This window comes from Rhamphochromis sp. 'chilingali' (genome assembly GCF_963969265.1).
Source record: "Rhamphochromis sp. 'chilingali' genome assembly, chromosome: 22".
Classification (NCBI taxonomy): domain Eukaryota; kingdom Metazoa; phylum Chordata; class Actinopteri; order Cichliformes; family Cichlidae; genus Rhamphochromis; species Rhamphochromis sp. 'chilingali'.
In genome coordinates, this window is record NC_137950.1 from 17,331,436 (window position 1) to 17,356,532 (window position 25,097).

Here is a 25,097-nt window from a genome sequence, read left to right on the forward strand (position 1 = left end):
CAATTGCAATTTCAGGAATATTTAATTAATTATGTGGTAGAAAGACGTCTGTTTATCTAACTATGTGGCCATTTATCTTTGTGTTTTCACACCATGAGGGCATTGACTAATGACTATTCTGTGAAAACAGGAGCAGAAATAGCACACTCTGACTCAGATCTTCTTAATTGCTCACGGCAATTCTCTCTAGTCTGTTGGCCCTCTCTAACAAGCCAACCATACTTTTAACTCAGCATTTCACACACAGTAAAGTGTGATGGGTCCACGTGCCAAAGTGAAGCGCAGACCTTTCGCTCACCAAATTTTGTTTTCCGAGGTCCCCTTGGGGAACCTGTTGGGCTCCAGTGGAGTTGGAACAGTCAGTACTCCTCACAAGGGTCTGATCTGAATTTTTTAAAATGCATGGCCTCGCATCAACCTGCCTGAATCAGACTTTTCATTGCAGAGCTGAGTGCATCGGTCATTCTTTTGCATGATTTTTAGAGTTAAATGGGATAGTTACTGTTGTCTTTTTAAAATATACAGTAAGTGTGAACTATAAAAACATACAGTACGTAATGTAAAATTTGAATGACTGGAAAACACAATTTACTTACATAATTTCTTTACATAGTTAAGGTTCACTACCACTGAACACTAAAAGAAAAATATTTTCAGGACATGTTTAACAGATACAACAAACTTTTTAAATCACAGAGAGAAAAAAGTGAGTGAATTTCATCTAAGTGTTCAGTAGTGAGAGTTATCTCTTCCAAAGTTCCTGATCTTTGACTTGTCCTCAGGCTTTGCCCTAGAAGTGTTTTAGTGAAGAAGGACCAAAGGGGAACTGAACAGTGCTTCAAAGGGGCAAGGCTGAAGATGCCTACAGGTAAGGAGGGAACATTTAAAATTCTGGGGAGAGGTACACAGGCAGGAAATGAAGCAAAGCTGACATTAGTGTAAGGTCCTGGCCAAAGGCAGCTTATAAGCAGCTAGAGGCTTAACGACTTCATTTACATAATATCAAAATATCATGTAGGAGGATACTAAAGTTCAAAAAATAAGAGATGAAGAAACATAAATAATTAATTTATGCAATACTGCCCATATAGAGCTAGAAGACGGCTTTTTAGGTTTTGTTGTTGTTTTCGTTAGATTGTTGTGTGCATGAATATGGTGAGGTCTCCATTTTCATTACAGAAGAATCTTGTGTTTCCCAGGTAACACTGGGGAATCTGACTAATACCCAGATCAAAGTCACCACTATAGTTATTATAGTGGTGACTTTGATCTGGGTATTAGTCAGATTCCCCAGTGTTACCTGGGAAACACGAGGAGTTGAAAACAGACGGCTTTAACCTTGGATACGAAAAGCCTGGAAATATTACAGAGCCTCTCTTAAGCAAGATAAAAGTCATGTCATATAACTATGTTGAGTTATACAGTGAGATGGGTTCCCTATCACGAACTATAGGTCAACATGTACAACTATATTTGGATCTAAGCAGATTTAACACCTTGTTGCGAGCTTATGACAATGACAAATCCTCTATTTAGGATGGATAGAGGAAGTCATTTTCAGACTTTTTTTAAAAAAACTTTTTATTTTGGCGATTATTAAGTTAGTAGAGTTCAGTGGGGTGTAGTGAGTCCAATTGGACCGATTATTGGACAGTTAAAACATACAGTTTTGCGCTGCCTGTCTCTGTGCTTGTCCATGCCATCCTTCATGGTTGAGAAACTATAAACAATATTATTCCTTCTAGAGTTATCATCTAAATATTTACTATTAGCTGATAATGAGATTGGTGGATGAATATTTTTTACTAAAAGTAGAAATAAAACACTGTAGAACATAGGTGTCAAACTGTGGGCCGCGGGCCAGATTTGGCCCGCGGCCCACAGCAGGTCAAACAGACTGTGTCCAGGGTGAGAAGGGTCAGCTGAGATCCGAGCTGCACGCCGCAATGTCCTGGAGGTGTACAGGTCCTGCAAAGATGGGAGTCTGCAGCCAATCACCTTCTCAGCAGAGCGCACAACACGCTGCAGTCTCTGTTTGTCCCTGATAGTGGCTCCAGCGTACCACACGGTGATGGAGGAGGTGAGGATGGACTCGATGATTGCAGTGTAGAACTGCATCATCGTCCGTGTTGGCAGGTTGAATTTCTTCAGCTGCCTCAGGAAGTACATCCTCTGCTGGGCTTTCTTGATGACGGAGGTGATAGTGGGCTCCCACTTCAGGTCCTGGGTGATGGTGGTACCCAGGAAGCGGAATGAGTCCACAGAGGTGATGGGGGTGTCAGTCAGGATGATGGGGGGGAGTGGGGCTGTGTGCTTCCTGAAGTCCACAATAATCTCCACTGTCTTCTGGGCATTCAGCACCAGGTTGTTGTGGCTGCACCAGGACACCAGACGTTCAACCTCCCTCCTGTAGGCAGACTCGTCCCCGTCCGAGATGAGTCCAATAACGGTGGTGTCATCTGCAAACTTGATTAGCTTGACAGACTGGTGGGTGGAGGTGCAGTAAATAGTAAATTACTATCAGAGCTGGCCTACTGGTATTATACAGCTAATATATATATTGTTTAGTATTAAGCTTTGCTTGTTCCATATTCAGTTTTTCAGCAAAACGTGTTTGAGTCCATAAGAAAAGATTCATTCTTATATCTGGAGGAATAAATATATTTCAATAAATATTAACGTTAGCCCGCGACTTTGTTCCAGTTTTGAATTTTGGCCCACTGTGTATTTGAGGTTGACACCCCTGCTGTAGAAGCACTTCGCTATACATAAAACTGTATTACTGGCTAATTGTATATAAAGTTCCAAAAGCCAAAGCAGTGTTTTATAGATTAATATTACCGCTGCAGATGTTTAACCATGAGCTCATTTTAAACATTTTGTATTCTGTTTCATCTACAGTACAGTCATTCATCATATTCTATAACATCATGTGTTTATACTGTAGCCGTCCTGGGAGGACCAGATATCTCTAAATGAACAATTTTTAATGAGCTCTGGAATACAAGTCTTCACCTTGATTAAATAAAATAGATTCAATATTCAAATAGTAGAATTAAAAGGCTTTGAGCACTGTGTGGCATGGTTAAGGGTCAATGTCTACAGGGATATTAAAAATAATGAAAAATGAATGAAAAATGAAGGTGATGTAGTAGCAAAATATCTTACTAAACTTTGCGATGTTAATCCATAAATGCTGGCTGAGCCTTCACCTGTTCAGCTAGCCTGTTTTATTAAACCAGACGCGGCAGGATTTGACGTCCGCTCTACATCATCAAGGTTTGCTTTTCTAATGAGCTAAAGGAGTTTTACTTTTTTTTATTTCACACTGCACTCTAAGTCCTCTGTATTATACATCTTGTCAAATCACAGAGAACTTGTTTACTTGCACTTTCCCACACAATGCTCAGTACATAACTGACCTGAAAACCTGCATTTTATCTGAATATAATCTGGCCACCAGATGGCGACAGCTATAGTTGCAAAAAGATTTGTAGTCCTATAGAAGTATATGGGAAATGGATTTGGCCTCTTTAAACAGCTTTCTGACAGTTTATGGACTCACTTGTTTTGGTTCATATTGAATGAAAAATTTTATATTTTGAAAATTTTGCTCATGCTTTAATTCAAAATGGAGAATTATCTGCAGTATCAAGCCGAATGCTTATTGGCTAACAACTTCTTAGTCACCAGTCAGTAGTTGATGGTGGAGCTGCTCATCTCAAGGCTTCAACGGAGGGTTTCAGAAACCAGAGGGTGACGTCACAATAGCTACATCCATCTTATAACGTGTGCGCTTGTCTCCAATCAGTTTCTCATTGAAAAACAGCAGTTTATCTACAACGCCTATGCACAAACAAGATGGACACACTTATGAAACAGAGATGCACTAGAGATTTCAGTAGAATTGGAAGCAAGCGGAATTAAGCAGGCTTACAGAGTCAACAGTGGCCACCAGAGGGCAGTAATTTAAAGGATGGATTTAATCAAAATGCTTGAACACTGTTTTAGATCAAAGGAGAGATTGTCTTTACCTTAGTTTGGTCTAACTGACATCTATTTTTAGATTTCACTGATTGTCCTTCTTGACCTGACAGAATGCTACTAGTAAATACTATGAAATTTGGAGGAAAAATACAATACAAATTTAGGATTTGTTGTTGGTCTGTTGTCCTATGCCTATTTTACAGACCATAGTTTAGAGAAAGAAATACACAATGCAGTTTGGAGCATTTTCAGCTCCAGTTTTAAGATGTTGCTATCTCCAGGAATAACAGTTGGCTGCATTAAGCACTGGCAGGTGAGTATATATGGCTAGGTGTGCTTTATTGTATTTTAGACCAGCTGTCAAGGAAGAAATCTCTCACGGTTTTAAGTAAATTAAAAATGCACATACATGCATACCACTACATACAGCACACTGTTCTTCAAAGGACTTTGAGATACTCCATCAAAAAACAGCGTGCTACTTTGAGAAATGACAAAAATAACCTTGTTACTGCAATTCTTCAGTGCATGTTAATCCATTAGACGCTGGACATTTTGCCTCCTATCAGTGACTCAGTACAAATCCAAAACACCAATATTACACAAGCAGCACCTTAATCCGTGGTGCACGTTTTGCTGTGAAATGCAAACTTGTAATTCCAGAGGTCGATATTATACATGTACTACCCTATATCAGGCAGCGCTGTCAGCTGACGTTTGTAATATTTCTGTCCAAGTGAAATACAGAAATCTCCAGTTTTCTCCCTTTTCTGTTAAGTTTTTTCTCAAAAGAAATTTATCCTCTCCTTAATAAAAAAAACTAATAAAAAAAACTTTTTGGTTGACTTTTGAACTGTTTCACTGTTTCTTCCATCTAAAAATCTCTTCCTGCCCTTGAACATTTTACTTGGCTCTCTTTATGCCCTGTGCTTTTAATGAATTTATTCAACCGCACATTTTGGCTCTCTGTTTGAACCCGAGGCTGCCGTCACTCCCTGAATAAATCTTCAGTTTTTAATCTTAATTGGATTAACCCAGGGAAGAGTAGGCAACTTAAAACAATACATAAAATGCTGCCTGCTACCTATACTTTTAGTTGTCAACATTTACAACCCGGTGAAACGTTTTTACTTATTATCTCTCTGCAAAAGGTTCATCTGAGGTCCACAAGAGGCAGCAGTGCTGTCTGAAAGAAAAAAAAAAGGATTTTAATATAAAGCATGTAATTTCTAAGCCATTCTACTATTCTTATCAGCAGTCTCCACCTTTCCTTTGCTCTTAAAGGCAACGGAAAGCTTTGCTGGTTGACCCAGGCACTGTTAACTTTGATATGCTTTCTTATATTAAAAAGCGTGGTGATCTAAGAGGGCTTCATTTTGTTAATGATTTAATCCAAGGTTAAAGCCTAAGTTAGTATTTTTCTGTCCCTAGCAGCAGGTGCAGCTATTGATAATGATTAGACTTGCGATGTTAAAAGCAATTTTTATTCAAAACATCTCTTTTAGTATTAAGCATAGACAGGCAGATTGAGGATACACATGGAACTGCATAGAAACCCAGCAACTAAAAGCTTAACTAGGAAATGACTGGCCTTCTGTTTGGACCCTTTAGGCTAGCTGCACGCCAAAGTTAAGGAAGACTTTAAGATGTAAAAACCTCACAGAAACGCATCAAAGTTAAAGTACAGAGCAGAAAAACAAATGCATGTTTATGCATGTACCTTAACACTAAGAAAGTTGTTTGTTTGATGTCAGCAAATCATTGTTCAAGATATTATATTAACAGTAGAAGGGTTTATTTAGACCAGTGGCTTCATAGTATAGTAGTTGGAATCTCCTTGGAATTTGTGTCAGGAAAGTCTGGTGTGTGGGGTAAAACTCTGCCAAATCAAATATGCAGTGCTGCCTTGGTGACTGCTTGTGAATAGGAGACTAACTGAAAGTAGCATCTTTTTGTCTGTGTTTTAACCAAGTTACAAGACAGTATAGTCATAGTACTGGTCCAATTAAGGGGAAGGTTGTGTCAGGAAGGTTACAAAGCTTAAAATCTTTGCCAAATCAAATATGCGGATCATCAAGTATGTCACTTCTATACTAAATGGGTTTGAGGTTATGGTTAACAATGACCAGCTCTTGGTCACACGCAAAAGACAACAGAAGAGGAGAGGTTGTAGGCAAGAATGTGGAGGTGAGAGTAGTGACTTTAAATGTAGTGAATATGGTAAACGTAGAGAGATGGCTGATATGATGGCGAGAAGGAAGGTAGGCTGAGTGTTCAGAAAACCACATGGAGGTGAAGAAAGGCCAAGAGCATCAGAGGTAGTTGAATAGTGATGGAAAGAGTGTCAGACATGATCATGAGTTTGAAGCTGGAAATTGAAGGGGTGATGTTGAATGTGCTGCTCCACTTTCATCACTACTTACTAGTAAGTGATGATTAAAGAGGAGCAGAGTTCAATGGACATGAAGGTGAAGGGCGCAGAGGTGATGAGGAGGTCTTGGGTAGGTGTGGTGTATAGAAATCCACAAGAAATAATGGTGGACAAAAGGAAAGATGAAGAAGAAAGAATGTTGAGCAGATTTCAAGGAACAATTGAGACAGTCCTTAGGTGGTAGGGAAGAGTTACCTTGTGACTGGGAAAATATAGCTGAAGCTGTGAGGGAAAGTGTAAAGAAGACATCTGGTGTATTGTCTGGACAGAGGAAAGAAGACAAGGAGATTTGTTGGTGGAATGAAGAAGTGCAAGGTTAGGCAAAAGGCAAAGGCTTCTATCCTTATTTCTGTATCCTCAGCCAATCAATACAAGTCTTTATAATGGACTCGTATTGATTGGTTAGACAGAGAAATTGAGCTGGAAAGGATGTGCAGCAGATTAGCATGATTAAGGACAGAGATGGAACTGTACTAATGAGTGAAGAAAGTCTGCTGAGAAGATGGAAAGACTACTCCGAGAAGCGATGAACAAAGAAAATAAGAGACAGAGACAATTAATGAATCAGGAAGTGCAGAAGATTACTGAGGAGGAAGTGAAGGCAGCTATGAAGAGGATGGCAGTTGTTTCAGATTACATACCTGTGGAGGGATTGAAATGTCTTGGAGAAAGAGCGGTGAACAAAAGAGGTGAAGAAGAGTGTTTACAAAATGGTAGTGACATCATGATGTATGATGTTGCTTCGACAAAAAAAGTTACAGGGGTGAAAGACAAACACTAATGTCCAGGTCTGTTTGTCTCCTGCTGTAGAAAGCCAAAGATACATTGTGACCGTATAAATAAGAGATGCTCCAGCTGTTTAGGGCTTGCCCTACATGTACCTGTACATACTGAGCTCAGCATGCAGCCAATATACCCAGAGTTTATAGTATAGCTATGGTTGTTAAAGCCTCTATGAACTGATGCTGTAACTCTGCAAACAATCAGACAGAAAACGTTTATTGTGAGCGCAAAAAACTGACATTAAGTTTTCCTTAGAGAATCTCTACATCCACTTAAAATGAAGATTGCGGTAAAAGTATGCCTTAATACACAGTTATGAAATTTTAGGAGATAAATGTTTTATAGTCTACAACATAGACTATAAAACATTTTTTCTGCACCATCATTGTACTCACTCCTAGAAAACTAGTGCAAATAATAGTTGAATCACATGTTAAAAAAAAAGCACAGCACAATTATGTTGTCAGGTGGGGCTTACCTACTCTGTGAAATACTTGGATTTAGGTCCCAGTCATATAGGCCTAGAGACCAGTTGGAGATGACCACTTTCTAGGGAAATTATTCCCCAACTGGTTGTGAGTGGTTGCTGAAAGGTACTGGGACTCACTACGAAATCAGTCACTAAGCTTCAGTCACCAGACCCATGTAAAGAGGTTGTAAAGAGGTATAAAATGCAGCAGAAGAAACTCTTTTAGGAGATTGCTCACTCATAGGTTGTTAGGAAGTCATACGTGTCAGCAAACTCTCTCCAACTACTCGCTCAGTCAGTGGATTTGAAATTGTAAAGAGCATTATGTAAACCAGAAAATGAGACAGCTCCTCCTCAAAGTAAAAGTTATTCCTTACCGATGAAACCAATCGATTTCAGAAGATGCAACTTTTACTTTGAAGGTGAACATTTCATTTCTAATTTGCCCTGCATTTTTTTTTTTAAATTTAGCTAGCGAGTGTTTGCAGGCAATTGGATGTCTTGCATATAAAATATAGATGACAGTGTAAAATAAATAAATACAGCAAAACTATATTCTCGAGGAGGCTCACTTCTGACATTAAACATGATGACTGCATTACCTCAAAAGTAAGTCTGTTAAGTGAACACATTTTTTTAGTATATTTTAGCAGATTTTTATTTTAAAGCATTCTGTTATTTTGCAGTGCGACTAATACTGTTTGCTTGCTAAGCTGAATGTTTACAGTCCTTGTCCAGCTCCTCTCAGACACTCTTATACCTGACAATTGGCGCTTTCACCTCAAATATCTTTATGTAGATTACAGTGTATATGGAGTCAAAACAACTGGTGGCTAAACACTGTCTAATAGCTTCACGCTGCTTGAAGATTCAGACTGTGTATGGTGTATCGCTGGCATTACCATAAAAGTGTTGCCTTAGCTGTTGACCATGCAAGTAATTATGCAAAAGAGTGAATGCCTGTCTGTGACATTTTCAAAATGTCTGATTGATGATTCTATGAATAAATATGCCAAATGACAATCAAAGGCACAGGGATTTTGTATGTCAGTTACAGCACTGTTATGGTAGACTGCTTGCAAATTTAAATACTTATCTCCAAGCTATATAGTTTACATTTGCAACTTAGATTCCTTTAATTAGCATCAATTCTTTTTGCTCCACTGCAGGCAGAAGCAGACCTGTGTACAATAAATAGAGAACAGTACAGATCAGAGGATGCTTCATGCATTAGCAACATTAAGAGGGGTAACTATCAGTAGAATCACCAGGTGCAGAGATGCGTAGGTGGAAGGTGGGAAAAAATCATGTATGTGTTAAGGACACGTGGTTGAAAACCACTGATTAGAGGAACGCATCACCCGCTGAGACGATTTAGTTCACATGTTAGTACATAAAGAGCACACATCTAGATACACTTATAAATAGCTGACAGGTCAATACAACTTGATCTGAGCCATTTCCAGTAGAAATGGATGCAGTGACATGTAATGTGATTCAGTAATGACACACACTTTTATGCCGTGTTCCCACTAATAGCGTAGTTAAGTGACTTGTGGCGAGAATAAAATCGACCTGCTATGTTTTAATCATTTCATTGTAATAATGGAGAGAATGAGAATCCTGAAATACATGTTGGCACTTTAAAATCGACATCCTATAGGGTAAAGTGTTTGAAATGGATAATATTACATACATTCTTAATGCTAATGCAATGTAACTGACCTTAGCAATGTTAGCACGCTACTCAGTCTGTGACCTGTTGTCATGTCAGCAAATAACTTTATTTTTTATATAGAAATGGGTATTTTGAGTTGTGTAATCCTACTGGTACCGGTATCAATTAATACATGTCTGATATCATTACATCCAGATTGCTTCATAGTTTAAGATAACTCTTATTTATATTTGTCTGGGACTTGGTACACCCCCTCAGATAACTATGTGTCTACAACACTTTTTTTAGCTTCTCTCCCTTTAAGCAACATTTTTTGTCTAAGTTCTTGGTTGAAACAACTTTCATGAGCAGTTTGAAGCCTGGCCCTTAGGAATTGCTTTAAAACACACAAAAGGACCTTGTTATTTGAAACTTTAGCCATATTTTGTATGAACATCCACCACTGTTATGGTATATATGTAACAGAACAGAAGAAATTGTGCAATCCGCCCATTCAAGCCAATGAAAGTCCACTGTTTAAGCCATAGCATAAATGTCATGTTAGCTCTTGTAATTAATATCTTGGGGGCAGAAGGACGGACCGATAACCATTGGATCTCTTGTTAAAGTGTTATCAGGGGGCTTAACAAGCTTAGCCCACGGGCACAGGAGATTACGGAAAGAAAAGCAACAGTAATCAAAGATCTGATACCATTCAGACAAAAGCTTGCAATAAGATCAGCAGGAGCAGCAGGGTTTAAATTGTTCCTGGATGCTAAGTAAAAACCTGGAATTATGCAGATTAGCTAAGTGTTTAGATAAGTGTTTTATATGCAGACATATGTCAGAGAGCAACTCTTGTCTCTCAGTTGTACAGATGTTGGGATTCTTTCAGGGTTATTGTCTAGCACTAAATTTGCACATTGTTCTATGAGAGGAAATTGCATGCAATGTCAATGAACAAATGTAACAAAACCAATCTAGTCCAGACAGTTTTTAGGCACATATTACATTGTCTAGTTGTCCTTGTTTTTATGATTAGAGTTTTTGGACAAGTGTGTTAATACTGAAGCAAGTGGCATTTTATGTTGGGAATTCAATGCGTGATTGGTTTAAAATGTGCCATTAGCCACCTGTCACATCATGGCTCCACGCAGTTCTCATTATACTTTGGGCAATATTGTTCAGTCTAAAAAATTCAAACAAGATTACTCCTGTTTTTAAGTCTACACTCACTGCACTGCTTTGGCAACATTAGAAATATTACACAGATGCCTTAAGGGCAGGCCAGACTGAGGTAGGTACTGCATTCTAGTTGCCATTTAGGTTGGTTTCTGGGCACCTGGAAGACCATGTGGTGATTAAAAAAAACAGAAGAAGAAAAACAGCACTACCTGGAAAAGATGCTATTAAAGACAAAACTGAACACAAAGGGCAGGGGAATAGAGTAGCTGTGCAAAATACCACAGCAAATCTGAGTCCTTTGAGTTTAATCAATTGCTGGGGCCGTATGCTCAGCCTGCCAGCCAATAATACTCCTGCAAGGACCTCTTATTACTCACTGCAAGGACAATTAATGATGTCTGAAAAATGCTACCACTCATTAGCATCAACTGACCCCTGCAGACTACAATAATTGGCCATGATTATTATTTGTAACCCTTCACCAAAATCAGCTTTTTAACTAATCGAATGAAATGATCTGCAAATCTGGAGTTCACTTTGTAGTAAACCTTGTGTGAAGTTTTGGGTGAGGGGTGATGTACAGTGTGTGAGTCTCTTGCAACACTTTCGCAGAGTAATTGCGTTGGTCACTGTCTGTACCACATTAGTGTTTCAACACTTCAGACATCCATACATTTTTCACAGTATTGGACTGCAGCTGGTAGTCCGTGTTGTGCTCTGCAGCTTTGGTGAGTGCAGCACAGCAGCAGATTTCACCTGCTTAGAATGGCACTTTAGCTCACAGCAGATTTCCAGCGTAGAACAAAGATTACTGTGGCCAGCTGCTGTCCAAGACGTTTGAGCTGGAGTCCATCAGACTGCAGGAGGAGAGACCCACTGTAGAGGATCCTGAATGAAATTAAGGACCACCACAGCAGCAACGTTCTTGTCCTGTCAGTAGGCAAACACGAGAAAGGAGTTGCTGGGGTTTGCAGCGCCTTAAGCTAACTCTACACACTGCCCTGTCACACCTGGAGAAGAGAGACACGTATGTGAGGATGCTGTTTGTAGATTACAGCTCAGCATTCAATACCATCGTTCCCTCGAAGCTGGACAGGAAACTGCAGGATCTAGGACTGAGCAGCTCCCTCTGCAGCTGGATCCTTAGCTTCCTGTCTGACAGACGCCAGGTGGTCAGACTGGGCAGCATCACCTCATCCCCCATCACACTGAACACTGGTGCTCCACAGGGGTGTGTACTGAGCCCTCTCCTGTACTCACTCTACACCTACGACTGCACAGCCACTAACAGCTCCAACATCATTGTGAAGTTTGCGGACGACACTACAGTGGTGGGTCTTATCACCAACGGTGATGAGACGGCTTACAGGGAGGAGGTCAGCGCCCTGACCCACTGGTGTCAAGACAACCATCTCACCCTCAACGTCGCAAAGACAAAGGAGTTGATAGTGGACTTCCGGAGGTGCAGAGAAGTACACACCCCCATCACCATCAACGGCGCTGCTGTGGAGAGAGTGAGCAGCTTCCGGTTCCTTGGCGTACACCTGGCTGAGGATCTTACGTGGTCAGTACACACAAACAAAACAGTGAAGAAGGCGCAGCAGCGCCTCTTCTTTCTCAGGAGACTGAAAAGATTCGGCATGAGCCCCCGCATCCTCAGGACCTTCTATCGCTGTGCCATTGAGAGCATCCTCACTGGATGCATCACCACCTGGTATGGCAACAGCACCGCCTACAACTGCAAAGCTCTCCAGCGAGTAGTGCGGTGCTCTGAACGGATAATTGGAGGTGAGCTTCCCTCCCTCCAAGACATCTACAGGAAGCGGTGCCTGAGGAAAGCGGGGAGGATCATCAAGGACTCCAGTCACCCCAGCCATAAACTGTTCAGACTACTTCCATCAGGAAGGAGGTTCTGCAGCATCCGGTCCCGAACCAGCAGACTGAGAGACAGCTTTTTCCATCAGGCCATCAGACTGCTGAACACGTCATAGACACCTCAGCTTCACTACTGGAACTTCAACATTATGCACTCCACACTGTATATAAATGCCACTTGTTTCGCACATATTCAACTCTGTATATTTTATATATTTTATTATTATTATTATTATTATTATTATTTTATTTTATTTTTTTACTATTTAATTTGTAAAAATGTGTATACACACACACACACACACACACACACACACACACACACACACACACACACACACACACACACACACACACACACACGTAGGAAAATATTTAGTATACACATCCAGAAATGCATACACTATTATATATTGTACATATATTTATTAGTTTCAGGTTGGCCATTCTTGTATTTTGCTTGTTTGTGTTGTTGTGTTTGCACATCTCTGTTGCTTGTGGGGCTCGCACACAAGAATTTCACTCGCATGTGCTGTGCCAGTGTGCCTGCACATGTGATGTGACAATAAAAGTGATTTGATTTGATTTGATTTGATAACTCCAGCAGCTGTATATGGCATAGTTCTCTTGGAAGGAAAATAACAGTACAAAATGCTTTAGTCCAACACAAGGCATCGCAGCAAGACAGACACTATTTACATTCATTTCATATATTCATAGCTATGGACAATTTGGAATCACCAGTTAACTTCATTTGTGTGATAAACTGGAGTACCATGGAAGCCTGAACCACAAAATAATTGCAAAAAAAGAAGAAAAAAAAGTAATTTTTTCAAACTGGGATGTTTTCTCAGACAAATTAAAACAAAAGCAATCAAAGAGAAAAGCTCTCGTCAAATTTTTCTTTTTACTCATTTTGACATTTGGTGTGACCTTAACCGAATTTTCGACAAAAGTAAATCATCTCAAGCTGTTACTGTTATCTACCATCACACAAAATTTGAAAACTGTAATAGACTGCTAACAAACAGACAAAAGCTACATCCCTTTGGGAGGAGAAAAATGAATAAATAACAGTTTGTATACATGTGTTTTCATTTGTGTAGTTTTTGTTACACCTAGGTTTTTTCAGTTTGTTGCTTAAAAATGTATTTATTCAAACAATGATGCAGAGATCCTAAAAACTCACAAAATCCATGTATCAAATGTGACACTCTGGGCATTATTGGGTCAAGAAAACTCACACGGACACAGGCAGGCTTAAATCCAGTTTCCATTTGATTATCCTGGCCCATTCCCTGTTTAATATTTAGTCCATAAACAGTAATTACATCACAACCTTATTTTGGAGCAGTTGTTGCGTCGATTAGATAAAATATCCAAACAGTAATTGGCACACAGACACTAACACAATCACAAATGGTTCTGCTTGATAAACAGTGACACTAAAAGTGTTCCTGGTTCCATGGTTGTTTTGGTGATTAATTTTTAGTTTTCCACAGAATTTTTCCCACCATTAGTGTGCTGAAAACAACATTTTATGCTCAGTGATTAGATGTTTCCTGCCTAAATCCACCTCAGGAGTTTCAGTTTACTATTTAGATGTCTAGAAAGCTTTCTAAATGATCCAAGCAGTAGAGTGCTTCTGCTGTGAGTCTTGAATAAATTCATGGGATTTTTACTTCCAGAGCCAGGGTTGGCTAAAATAGCTCATTTCCCTTTGTAACTCTATTAGCTTTAGTAGTTAGAAAAGTCTTCTTCGGGTACATGCCAACTTCATTAACTATTTAATCTGATTCATTGTTATAACCATTGCTCGGGGGTAGCAACTTAAAGAAGTAAACAAAATTGGATAAAGCAGCCTTTAAATTTAAAGCAAACAAACAAATGTGGTGGTGCCTCTCTCTTCTGTAGCATCTGCCGGCTGAGAGAGAGGCAGACATTTGCAGTAAAAGCGTTTTAATGCCTCAGGAGACAAAGATTGGTAAGAAACAGTGAACTGTTGGTCAGTTTTCATGAAACAAATAACCATAGCATTCAACAACGTAGTGTTCAGTTCAATTTAAATCTATTTATACAGCGCCAAATCACAACAACAGTCGCCTCAAGGTGCTTTATATTGTAAGGTAGACCCTACAATAATAAATACAGAGAAAAACCCAACAATCATATAACTTATGAGCAAGCACTTTGGTGACAGTGGGAAGGGAAAACTCACTTTTAACAGGAAGAAACCTCCAGCAGAACCAGGCTCGGGGAGGGGCGGCCATCTGCGGGACCGGTTGGGATGAGAGAAGGAAGACAGGATAAAAGATAAATGTATTCAAATTAAATGTTAAACGTTGTGTTAAATGTAAAACTTTAGTTCACCTTAAAATTGCTGTAATCCATTGCACATATTTCTTGCGTCGAACAAAAAAGGATAGCTGTTCCTATTTAGGTAGTGAAAATATTGAGCTACTGAAAATTAAAAATTGAAAGCTGAAGTGCTTTTTAGGTAAACGTAATTCATTCTAACATAACCAACCATGTTTGAGTGCTTTGACAAGGTGCCTGAGACACAGTTAGCGCTGCTTTTAAGCATTGCTATTCACTGATACAGCAGCATCCACGATACAGCAGCTATATCCATGACACAGCAGCATCAGTGGATAGAAGGCACGCGTCCCTTTAATTATATTTTGAATAATCAAAGATAAGGTAGAGCAAAATGAGAAAAAATGAAACATCACAGAGCTCTCCCCTAATTTAATTAAAATTAAAAAGTATTTTTTTATCACTGTTAAACAAGCATAAAATATTCATAAAAGCGATATTTTCACCTGCTCCGATTCAATATTGTTCTGTCTATGTCTGAATCAACAACAGTGTCTTAATTTGCTGATATAAGCTGTTAAGAACACGCCAAAACGTTAAGCTATCCACGTATCTTCAAATCTGCCAGATCCTTGGAAACTTTGCTACAGGCTGAAGTAACAGCCACATCCATTCTGCCTGGTAGTGATAGCAAGAAAAGGCATATCAGCCTGCATATATCCCTTCCCACATCCTCCCAGTTTGAATTTACTTGGGAGAAGCTAATTCCTGATGATGCAGAGATTATAGCACCTTAGCCCCAGAGGCACATGAGGTTAAGATAAAAACAAAATAATAATAACCCATCATTCGGCAACTAGAAAATGTGTGAAAAGAATCGTTAATCACTGTTTTTGTTTTACACCGAAACGTGGCTGATCTGTCCGATTTAAAACCAATCATGAAATTACTCCAGTTTTACAGTGAAGTGGACAAACAGCGACAGAATCATGTGAGGCCTGTTTGCCTGAAACAAATATTGGCAAAGAAATCACATCAACAAAACACTATAATCATAATCTTGCTGAATAATGAATTACTAACCGAATACCATGAAAAAGAAACAACTTCTCTTATATTCTAGAAGCAATGAATGCCCATTAATAGCAACTATATTAGACATGCTGCAGAAGCTGTAACTAATTACAGTGCTAGGAAAGAAACTTTAATAACATTTTAATAAAGAAATCAGTCAATAATTGTTTTTCTTCCAACTCACCACGACAAAGCTTTATTTGATTTGATGTTGTTGGTTTCAAGCTGTCTTCTGTACAACATCAGTTACCTTACTGAGTTAGCCATAATGACATTATACTGTGGCTAATTGCTAATTTAACGTGGGGGGTTTTTTAATGCAAAGAAATGACCATGACCTGTTTAATAGGCAGGTTTCAATCAGTGGATGCTTTCAGTGCTAATCTACATAGATTTTTAATTAACTTTTAACTTTCAGTTTCCATATAAGGTAACTTGACATGGTTGGTGCTTTAGAAAACCGACGCCAATGTAACTTGGAACTTAATTTATGTTTCAATGTAACTTGAAATGAATACTTTCTTTTATTGCGTGTGGGAGCAGCCAAACACCATGAATTTCCTCTGGGATTAATAAAGTGTTATGAAATGAAATAAAATTTAAAAAAATAAATAAATAAAAATTATAACATTTTCCATTACTATACACTGTTACTGTTCCGGGAATCAGTTTCTTCCTGGAATCATGTGTAGAAAGGAAATACAAAATAACTTAAGCATTCAAACAGTAAAGAAAATCAATAAATAGAATATAAACTTCACGGAATTGCTTAAAAGAATACAGCCTGCAAAATCCTTTTTTAAAAGAGTTTGCATGTTCTCCCCGTGTTTGTGTGGGTTCTCTCTGCTCTGACTTCAACCCAATGTCCAAAGACATGCAATTAGTGGGGTTAGGTTAATTGGTCATTCTAAATTGGCCATATGTGTTAATGTGAGTGTTAATGGTTGCCCGTCAGGTTACCCTGCCTCTCGCCCTGGGACAACTGGGAAAGGCTCAATACCCCACCCCACCCACTCACCCACCCCCACGACCCTGAAAAAGATAACCGGAAGAAAAGCGATGGAATAACATCTGGATGAATAACAATGAACAAGTCTTTTATTATTAATGATTTAATTTTAGATAATAAACTTGACTGTTTATTTTTAACTGAAACATGGCTGGGTTCAGATGCACCAGTTGTTCTCACTGAGGCCTCCCCACCAAATTTTAATTTCTCTTTTTCTATTAGAAGTGGTAAGAGAGGTGGTGGGACTGCATCTTTAACCAACAACACACTCACCACCAAACAAATTTTATTTGACCATTTTACCACCATGCTATTGTTTTTAGCAGTCCTCCAGTTTTATCTGCCACAATTTATAGGCGACAGTGCTGCTTTTATCAAAGAATTCTCAGAATTTTCTAACAAACATGAACTCAAAATATAACAAAATAATTTTAACCGGTGATTTTAACCTACACATAGATCCTTCTGACTCTACATCAAAAGAATTTTTAAACATTCTTCATTCTTCATTCATTCAAACATTCTTCTTTTTAACATCACCGGTTTTATTCAACGGGAGACCTCGGTGCGAACTGTGAGGAGGCGCTATCTAACCTCTGAAGTGGCTGCAAATTTTACCAGGGTTTTAGACGAATGCCCTCCTGTGATTTTACCTGCACCCTGTGATTTTATTTTTAATCATTTTAACAGCAAACTAAAGAAAAGTCTTGACTCCGTTGCTCCACTCACCACCAAAAAGATTAACGTAAAACATGTATCACCCTGGAGAAACGAAGAAGTCAAAAAACTCTTGCAGGGCAGCAGAAAGGAGATGGAGGAAAAATTAAAATGCAATCAACCATCAAATACTTTGCGAGCAACTTAAAATGTACAGTAATACACTAAGGAATTCAAGAAATTCATACTTCGCCAAAATAATCAGTAATAACAAAAATAATCCCAAGGTCCTCTTTTCCACCATAGATCAATTATTTAACCCTGATTTTAACAGCTCCCAAAGAACCCCCACAGACTCACTCTGTGAGCAGTTTGCAGACCACTTCAGGGGAAAAGTCAGCGCCATCAGATCTGATATTTTATCTTCTCGCGATATGATTTTAAACACATCTGAGGGCTCGATTGTACCTGAGGAGACACTGGACAGCTTTGTCCTGGTTAATGCTGAGAACCTTAAGAAACTTTTCTCCACAGTAAGACCCACCACATGTCTTTTAGATCCAATCCCCTCTTCACTTTTTAAAACACTTTATGGATTTTTTGAAGCTGAGCTTTTATATATGATGAATTGCTCTCTTCAGTTGGGTGTCTTCCCTGCTGCCTTTAAAACGGCGGTGGTGAGGCTGCTTCTGGAGAAGAGCAATTTGGATTGTAATGATTTTAATAACTACAGTCCTGTATCCAACTAAATTAAAAAAAATTTTTTTTTAAAAACTTGTTTTTACTCAGATTAATGACTTTTTGAATGATAGACAGATCCTGGAGATATTTCAGTCTGGATTTAGGGTGAACCACAGCACAGAGACGGCTCTCCTAAAGGTTTTAAATGATCTTAGATGTAACTGGAACTCCCTCTCAGTCCTGGTGCTACTGGATCTAAGCGCAGCCTTTGATAAAGTAGACCACGCTATTCTTTTAAACAGACTGAAACACATGGTGGGTCTCTCTGGTGCTGTACATAACTGGTTCACTTCCTATCTCTCAGACAGAACTTTTATGGTGAGTATGGACACATGCTCCTCTAAGATCCATAGAATGACATGCGGTGTGCCCCAAGGGTCAGTTTTAGGCCCTGTACTTTTGAATTTGTATATGCTCCCTCTCGGCGGTGTCATCAGGAGCCATGGAGTGAACTTCCACAGATGACACTCAGCTGTACATCTCCGTGTCTGCTGATGACACCAGACCAATGGATGCCCTTTTTAACTGTATTTTAGATATAAGATCTTGGATGGCAGAAAACCTTTTACAGCTTAACCAGGACAAAACTGAAGTTTTAATCATCGGTCCTGAGGCTCAGAGAGAGAAACTCTTGTCTAAATTACAGGCATTTTCACTATGTCCTTCACTACAAGTGAAAAACCTGGGTGTTATTTTTCACTCTGAGCTTGGTTTTATCCCACATATTAAACATGTAACCAAAATTGGATTTTATCATCTAAAAAATATAGGCAGAGTCCGCCCTATTCTCTCTCGGGCCAACACGGAGATGTTGATGCATGCTTTTATTACCAGTCGCATTAATTACTGTAATGCCCTGCTCTCTGGTCTCCCCAAAAACAATATTTCACCTTTACAACTTTTACAAAACTCTGCAGCTCGTGTGCTGACGAAGACCAGAGGGCGGGCCCACATTACACCGGTTTTAGAATCGCTGCATTGGCTCCCCGTGTGTTTCAGGATCGATTTTAAAGTTCTTTTATTGGTTTTGAAATGTCTTAATGGTCTCGGGCCTTCTTATCTCTCACATTTGCTTTTACCATATGAACCCTCGCGGACCCTGAGGTCCTCTGGCACTGGCCTTTTTATTGTTCCTAAAGTCAGGACACATACTCCTGGAGAGGCAGCTTTTCAGTGGTATGGTCCTCGTCTGTGGAACAGCCTGCCGGAGGAGCTTAGGGCCGTAGAGAACGTACATGTTTTCAAGAACAGGCTCAAGACCCACCTTTTAAATTTAGCTTTTACCTAACGTTTATTTATTTTATGCTTATTTATTCTATCCTGTCATTCTATTTATATTATTAATTTAGGTTAGGTTAGGTTGGGGGTGTATGTATGTATCCATGATCGTTTATGTTAATGAGAGTGTGGGGAGTGAGTTAGAGGGCGGGGTTGGGTGGACTGCTTTTAACCTTGTAAAGCACTTTGTGCTACATTTCTGTATGAAAAGTGCTTTATAAATAAAGATTGATTGATTGATTGATTAACTAATCCAAACTTTAAAAAATGTGAGCATGTGATTTTTTTCAGTATAGTTGAATTTCATCAAACAGTTGAACTTCCTGTAAAGTTTAAGTAAAGTCGTCAGAAATAATCACTATTTTTCAATTGCATTGTGACCTGTTGCTACCTAAACCCTAACACTGGTCTCTGCCACACGAACATTGGAACTTTTGTCATAAACAACAATAAAGCCCTAAACACAAGCTCACAACACTACAAATTATTTTTATATATAATATATATTATTAAACAGTGTTTTTAAGTATTTGCTTTCAAAAATGTAGAGAAAACTCATATGTAGCAAGTAAAAATCAAGTATAAATTTAATTGCACTATTTAATTAATGCAAGAACATTGTTTGCATTTGCTGAGAAGTTTAAAACATTTTTCTCATGTTCTATCTAAATGGGTTGAAGTCTGAACACAGGCATTTAATTACTCTCCCCTCAGTGTGGCCCTCTCACAGATAGACTTTGACAACTCTGACCTACAGTGTTTGACTGACATGGAGGAAAAGCATACTTTCTAATTACTTTGAGCCAGTTCAAGCATTTTCCTTTAAATGTCATCCAATTTTCTGATCAAAGCTTATGTTCTAATGGTTAAACGTCAAAACTCCAGAAACTTGGCAGTACTGATTTGGCACATCAAAGACAATATTTCCATGATAATTCTATATTTATCTAGATGACAGCAAAGCCACTGCACAAATGGATCAAGCATGCACACTACTTAAGCGGATAACCTGTTATATTAATTAACATTTCTTCCGCCTGGCGTGCTGCTACAATGAAGGAGTGTCTCTGTAATCAGGCGTGAGAAGTCACTTTTTAAAAAAAGGATAATTCTGTAAGATTCTAAGTAATTAAGAACCTTACAGTTGATTGATTTTTTAAACAATCAATACACAAATCATCTGCTTCCAAATTAAAATTGCTCCTGCAATAGTTTTTCATGTCTCCCTCTTTTATAGTAGTGTTTTATTGCACCACACCACAGCATGCTAGCCTTCACTTCTATTTTCTCTTTCTATTTATCATCTATTTATCATGCCATCTGTTTATATATAGAATTCACAGTTTAAACCTCCTGCCGATTCCTCCTCTTAAATATGCAGTAAAAGACACAGCTGATGGATTGACTAACCCCAGACTCTTCTTCCTGCTCATACAGCACATGGCAGGAATGGATAATGTTTCTAATATCATCAACATCGAAGTGAAACGTGGTGTGAAATGAGCTTGGTATTTATTAGCGCCACTGTGAATGACATGATTGCACCCTGGAGACTCAGTGTGATGAAGAACTAATCCACAAATTTGCTTCCCAGTGTAGATGGCACAAGCCTATTTTAAGCATTTGCATATGAACATGTGCATGTTGTGTAGGTAGGTAAGTGGACGGATGACTGTGTGAGCGCACTCACTCTCTTATAGACGAGACTGAAGAAACGTGGGGAAAAGACAACTTTGACATTCTTTAACCTAACAATTCCCTCTGGTCCGCCCAAGTCAGCCTTTGTAAACGGAAAGCTCTGACATACATATGGAAACACAGATCCCACTTGATTTTGCTGCTAAATTATGTAAAATCCCAACTTCAGCACAGTTTTGAAGTGATATGAAAGAACAGGAAATTGCATCTGAACATTGCTAATGAGCTTCGTTCATAATTCAACCTAAAAGAAAAAGAATTTATCTTAGTTGATGTTCAATGATATTTTCTGAAACTGATAAGTGAATATATCAGATGCACTATAAAGGAGTCCCAGTGAGCGAGACCTCAATATTTCACTCCGAATGTGTCAACAGTGATCTGATTTTCATATGTGCAGACATTTTTTGTTCACATAGATTCATGAGGTATTTCTGCATGCAGGAGATGCTGTTTATATATCATACTTAGAGCCAGGCACATATGCTGTATTTTCCCATATAGCGCAGTATGCACTGCATTATCTGTAGCAAATACTTAGAAAGAAGCACATTATGTTATGTTATGTTCAAAACCCTCAAATTTTCAGGAACTCCCAAACTGCTACTTTGACAAGCAGGAAACTGACCATTTATGCATTTTGCAGTCTATGGTTAAGAAAAAAATGTAGATTTCAACCCATATTTTGTTGAACTGCTCATGCAAGAGCAGAATTATAAGACGAAAAACACTACTTGAACTTCCAATGAATATTTTAACGCTCTGTGACAAAACACCTTATTCACTTTTTGTGGCTTTCAAAATATTACCGTATTCTTACCGTTATTACTGTATTATATTCTTTGATTTGCAATATTCATCAGCTACCTCCTTCTGCTTTAAGTCCTGGGGTCCTATTAGGCCAATATGAGTCACCAGCAGGAAAATTAATGTACAATATGTCCACTCTTATGGGCAATTTAGAGATTAAAGTTGATTATGAGCTGCATGGGTTTGGATAGTAGCAGGGATCCACAGCAGGCAGAGGAATTCCATAAAAACAGGTGGTGCAGCAGCCTCCAAAAAACAAGAAAAAAGCAAGGCCATGATTCAAATCCCAAAGCATCTTGCTGTGAGGCTACAGCTCAAACTGCTGGGCCAGCATACCACCTGTGTTAGAATACTTATAGCTTATCTCCGGTGTGTGCCTTAGCCCTTCGCAGGAGAAACAGGCAATTTAAATTAATACATGTAAAAACTGAATGCAAAAATGTGACATGCTTCTTTCCATTTAGGAGATGTATTTCCAGAAGCTTCTACACCCTTTGCTGGCTAATTGTGAATTCAGTTACAAATTATATCCAGCAGATCTGCAGTATCCCCATCCACTGCCAAGTGCTCCCCCTGCCAGCTTGAGCAAGATTTTTTATTGGATGACATATGTGAACGGCCCAGCCTTTTATCTGTCAATCTGTTTGATTATACTATTAATTTCCCATTTCCTACAACATGTGTGGGAAACCATGAACAGCCAATCACAGTTCTTGCCACAGAGCAGCTCCCATATATTTCATTTTAGCTGCCGCACAGCCCATAGCATACCCCTACAGGACTGCAGAGGTTTAAACTGGCCTTTCATGCTCAAATCTCTGGAAGGAGTAAATGTTTGGTTAATGGTGTTTTTATGGGGTCTTCTTTAAAAATAAATGTCAAAAGCTTGTTAATTTATTTATTTTTTTGAGCTGCCAATCTTACCTTAAGCTAGGCTAATCATGTCCTGGCGCCAGCTCCAAGCAGAGGCAGAAAAGCACTATCAGTAAACAGGATTTAGGGTAGAGCAGAAAAATAAGACTTAACCAGATCAGATTAAAAAGCAAAAACAGGTAGCCGATGCAGCAAAATTTCCTTGCACAAAACAACCAATATATGCTGTGTTTCTCTCAGCAGATCTATATTACTTCCTGCTTTCTCCCAGCTGAATCTCAGGAAACCCTGCGATTGTGCAAGAAAGTGTGTGCATTAGTTACATGCTGCGGTGAAGTGGGAAGTGAAATAAATAAAAGACTCTTCGTGTTTGGCAGGATGAAGAGCAACTAAATCCACAAAATTGATTCTTGCTCAGGGATTTGTTAAGGTGACATCTCCTACACTTAAATAAAGGACATTTAACACGTCTGAGTTCATTCCACGCTCATATACGCAGGCAGTAGTGTTGCCTCGGAAAATAACTTATTTACCCAAGTATCTGTTGTTACCATTTTTAATTTCAAACAGAAAAAGCTTGTTCTCTCTGGGGTATTTCCATCTGTCATTCTATCACTGCTACCTCTGCTTTCCTTTGTTACACAGGAACTGATGTTTAGCTACCGTCATGCTGACTGTCCCAATATTTTGACATCCATCATAGCAGTTTTGTCAGAGGAAACAGTGAAGTAACTTTTCAATAAATATCTTCACATGCTTTGGCCTTCAGCATATACAGTACAAGCTGCTTGACCTAAATACAGCATTCTGTAGTGTAATAATAAAGCCCATATCTCTTTTGTGCTGATACTATACATCAAATATGTATATGTCCTAGAAACTACAGAGACTTATACAGACTTCATCATAACCCTTCAAACATATGAAGGCTTTTTCTTTCCTATAACACTAAACACAAAATTCAAATTCAGAATAGATTTCATCATACACTATTTAAAAATTTGTTGCTTTCTGTAATTTAAATCAGTTGGGTATGATTAAACATGATTAAGCCTTAACTGGCTTGGCACTAGAGCCACTTGATATGAAATCAGTACTGATATTCATGATTATGCTTTTTTTTTTCTTCTTTTCTTTAGAGTCTCATCTCAGTTCTATACAAATCTCCTCCTTCTGCAATACATTTTCCACCCCTCATTAGAGCCATACTTCCTGGGGAGGAGATGAGAGGTTGTGTGGGAGGAGAGGAACCAAGATGTAGGAAGACAAACAGAACGCAAACTGAATGCATATATGCTCCGCGATGGATGACAGCACTGACAAGGCAGCCTGCGAGATCAACGTTTCGCTAGATTTATAATGAAGCCATTTCAAATAAGACTCCATGACCTGTGCAGGGTTCCCCAACCTCTGCTGTCAATAACTGGCAACAAAATCTTTAAGCGTCTTGGGTTACTTTAGAGACCTTTCAGTAGCACCGAGTTACCTCTCTTCCCTCCTGCACGACAAATGTGGATGTTTTTCTTGGCGGAAAAAAAAATGCACAAAATACACAAATATTCTCATTAAATCACAATAGATAAAGCAAAAGATCCAGTGTTGTGGCTGAGTTCTGTTGGGCATACAGCAGAACTGGATGGGCATCATAAGGCTTAAATGGCGTTATCTCTCTCAGAAGGTAATGATATCCAAATGATTATTTTGCCGGCACATTGCACATACACACAAGATGAGACTGCTGAAAGAGTCCTCATAAAATGCTTCAAATTGCATTACAACAATAACACAATGGATTCTGTAAGAAAATTGCTCTATATGTCAAGGCATAGCCATTTGCTAAAGTATATTCTGCTTCAGCAACCACGAACAGGAAGAAATTTGCAAGTGAAGCCTTTATACCTGCTTAGCAAACAGATGGGCTTATTCTTGCCAATGACAAATATCTTTGAGGTCACTCATTGGTATTCCTTCCTTCCATGTTATCAGAGGTTATTATTTTTTTTCTCCTGATGCTGTATCATGCGATTCACCTTTCACTAGGCCCTGAAGCAACGCGTGTCCTTTCATTTAAGTGACTCCCTTTATACATTTTAGCTTTCCCTATCCAAGTAAATTACAGATGGGATGTTGTATACTGAAATTTAAATTTGGCTGCACATACCCAGAATACAAATATGGTTCAAAGGCTGCCTTAGATTTTATCCAGATTTTGGTAGCAATGTGTAAAAAGCTGTTTGGTAAATCTCTAAAAGAC

At 38.8% G+C, this 25,097-nt stretch overlaps 1 protein-coding gene across 1 annotated transcript in view; it reads right to left on the reverse strand.

Moving 5' to 3' along the window:
• The window catches only part of nrg3b (neuregulin 3b), a 283,520-nt gene extending 268,881 nt beyond the window's left edge, over positions 1-14,639 (reverse strand). Inside the window, exon 1 of the mRNA XM_080873085.1 lies at positions 14,606-14,639. The gene's annotated coding sequence lies outside the window, so the exon portion shown is untranslated. The remainder of the gene's footprint in view (positions 1-14,605) is intronic.
• Positions 14,640-25,097: the final 10,458 nt, after the last annotated feature.